The sequence below is a fragment of the Lissotriton helveticus genome, chromosome 12 (assembly GCF_964261635.1).
Source record: "Lissotriton helveticus chromosome 12, aLisHel1.1, whole genome shotgun sequence".
NCBI classification, from domain to species: domain Eukaryota; kingdom Metazoa; phylum Chordata; class Amphibia; order Caudata; family Salamandridae; genus Lissotriton; species Lissotriton helveticus.
This window is the reverse complement of record NC_136073.1, coordinates 133860623-133863122: the sequence shown is the minus strand read 5'-3', so window position 1 is coordinate 133863122 and position 2500 is coordinate 133860623. Positions and strand designations below refer to the sequence as shown.

At 40.6% G+C, this 2500-nt stretch overlaps 2 non-coding genes across 2 annotated transcripts in view; both read right to left on the bottom strand.

The window, feature by feature from the left end:
- TRNAH-GUG (transfer RNA histidin (anticodon GUG)) overlaps nucleotides 1–28 on the bottom strand; it is a 72-nt gene extending 44 nt beyond the window's left edge. The window contains exon 1 of the tRNA in view: nucleotides 1–28. This exon is cut by the window's left edge and continues 44 nt beyond it. This is a non-coding gene — a tRNA (tRNA-His).
- A 1287-nt stretch (nucleotides 29–1315) lies between these two features.
- Nucleotides 1316–1397, bottom strand: TRNAS-AGA (transfer RNA serine (anticodon AGA)). Its single transcript has one exon. It is a non-coding gene; the product is annotated as a tRNA-Ser (tRNA).
- Between the last annotated feature and the right edge of the window lie 1103 nt (nucleotides 1398–2500).

The following is a 2500-nucleotide window of genomic DNA, read 5'->3' as shown; positions in this document are numbered from 1 at the left end:
AGAGTACTAACCACTATACGATCACGGCGAGCTACTTGGGCTCAATAACATACAGTGACATGGAGAATTTATAATTCGAAACACTCAGGGAACTCCAGTGATAGGCTGAATGTGTTCATTGCTTCCTCATTCCTTATACAAAGGCTTTGTCTCCTCAGTGGTTGATAGGCTGAAACCGTTTCCTGGTTGCCTGCTTGTGAACTGCCAGAAGTCAAAGATCACACATACACTTGTTGGCCTGTGATGGGACACCAATGCAGAGAAACACACCTGGCGCAGATCTTCTATTCTGTCTATTAGACCTGCATCTCCCCTGTACCTCCTCAAGCCATCTGTATGTGAAGCAAGAAAAAGTTAAGGAGCGGTCCATCTATACTTTTATAGGGAGGATGCTGCCGTGAGCTCCTCCCAGCTAATCACACAAACAGCAGTAAAGCAAGATAACTATACAGTTAGGGGGGACTGCATGGTTAGCTTTTTGAGGAATTATTGAAACTGACCTCAGTGACCCATGATCAGAGCTGTGGCTAATGACTGCGCGCCCAATTATGATGAAGCAAGCACCATGGCTCGTAGGGGCCCCACAACACGCTTTTCTTAGCTCATTGAATTAAAGTATAAACCTCTGCCATGTATGAGTGGTAAAGGCTTGTTAATTTGGTTGCTTTTCCAATTCACGTCTGACAACAAGATGAAGGAACATTGGGGCATCAGAAGCTTTGGAAAGTAGCCACCAACCTCAGAGAAAGAGAGAAAGAGGGAAAAGGCAGTATGAGGTGTGGAGAAAACAGCAGCAGGTACAAGGAGCTCAAATGAGATTAATGGCGCCTAAATAGAGCACATAAAGGAACAGTTACAAATCTAAGAAAAGGGAAAGAAAGACTAGGAAAAAAACACGGAAAGAGCCTGTAGATAAAATTCTCTTCCTGGGACAGCAGGCTAAGAGAAATTACACAGGGAGCAGTTAAGCTTGTAACACGGGGAGAATAGAAAAGAAAATGCAGTTTTATGAAGTGTGTTTGCCTAATCCAGCAAGCACTTTTATTTTATTTTTCTATTTGCTTCTTTTATTTGTAAAGTAAGTTTCAAGTGCATGAATGGTATGACTGAGAGAGCCAGGGTATAATAATTTGAAGTGTTTGCACCAGCGCTAATGTAGGACGAGAGTTATAGCAAAGATATGAAAGGGGTAGCGATAATAAATATGTGAAAGGGCAATAGTGACACCAAAAATAAGCCACCTATTTATAAAACTGACATGGAAGAAATTCTAAAGGTTAACTTCTGAAATTGTAGCCGATGTTAAAAAGTTTCTCGTTGTTGGCAGGATTCGAACCTGCGCGGGGAGACCCCAATGGATTTCTAGTCCATCGCCTTAACCACTCGGCCACAACAACTGACTGTAAGTTTTGTGCAAATAATCTGTATGAAAGTTTTCAAGGTGTCCCACAGCAAATTCCTGGTATTCTGCAATGCACTTTTTTAAAATAATGTATTTTTCAGCAGGCACATTCTCTCCTAAAAACAAAAATTGCATGAGTATATCTCTAGTTTGGAAAAGGATAGGCTTTCATGCATACTCTCATGTGGCACTCAAGTTTTTGGGACCCTATTGCACTCTGTTTTCGTGCTGCTTTTAGTCTATGGCCCATATTACAGAAGTCTACCATCTTTGAGTATTTGAGGCTCCTTTGTAAGTGCTTTATCTTTTTTACTTGAAGAGCTATATAATAAAGGGGTCAGGGAAAGATTGCATTTATGGAAGATAAAAGAAGGCACACTTGTCTCACCAAATGCCGTAGAGAAACCTGATGTTTTACTCATGTTATCCTTAGTTTGTTTTTGTTAGACCTTGCATTCTTAAGGTGGCCTCAAACCTACCTTATTGCTTTTCACCTACGCATTTTGCTGTATCTTTTTGTTGGCCTTAGGACTCTGATCACTTTATTGCTACTAATCAGTGCTGAAGTGAACGTGCTTCTTCCCTAATCATGTGTGTAATTGGAGTATACCTGACTGACAGATTTCATTGACTTGAAAGCCCCTTGTAAAGTGGTATACCATATACCCAGGAACTGATTGTGCCGCCCAAAAAAGTATCATTTCAAACCTGTCTCAAGCCTGCTACTGCAGTGCCTGTGCTGCAGTGTACTGCCACTTCGACTTGCCATTTAAAACTACTTGCCAAGCCTTAAACTCCAATTTTATTACATATAATTAACCAAAAGGTAGGCCCTAGGTAATCCTAGGGGCATCATGCTATGTAAGTAAAAGGTAAGACATGTACTGTGGTAGTTTGCATGTCCTGGTAGTACAAAACAGTCTATTACATTTTTCACTACTGTGAGGTCTGCCCCTCTCGTAGGTTAGCATTGGGTATTCCCTTATACTTTTTGGGGGGTAATTCCATATCAGAGAGGAGAAGCTTTATTTATTTATTGATAAATCCTATTTACTGGTGAGGTTGGATTTAACTTTACTACTTTATAAATGCCATTTT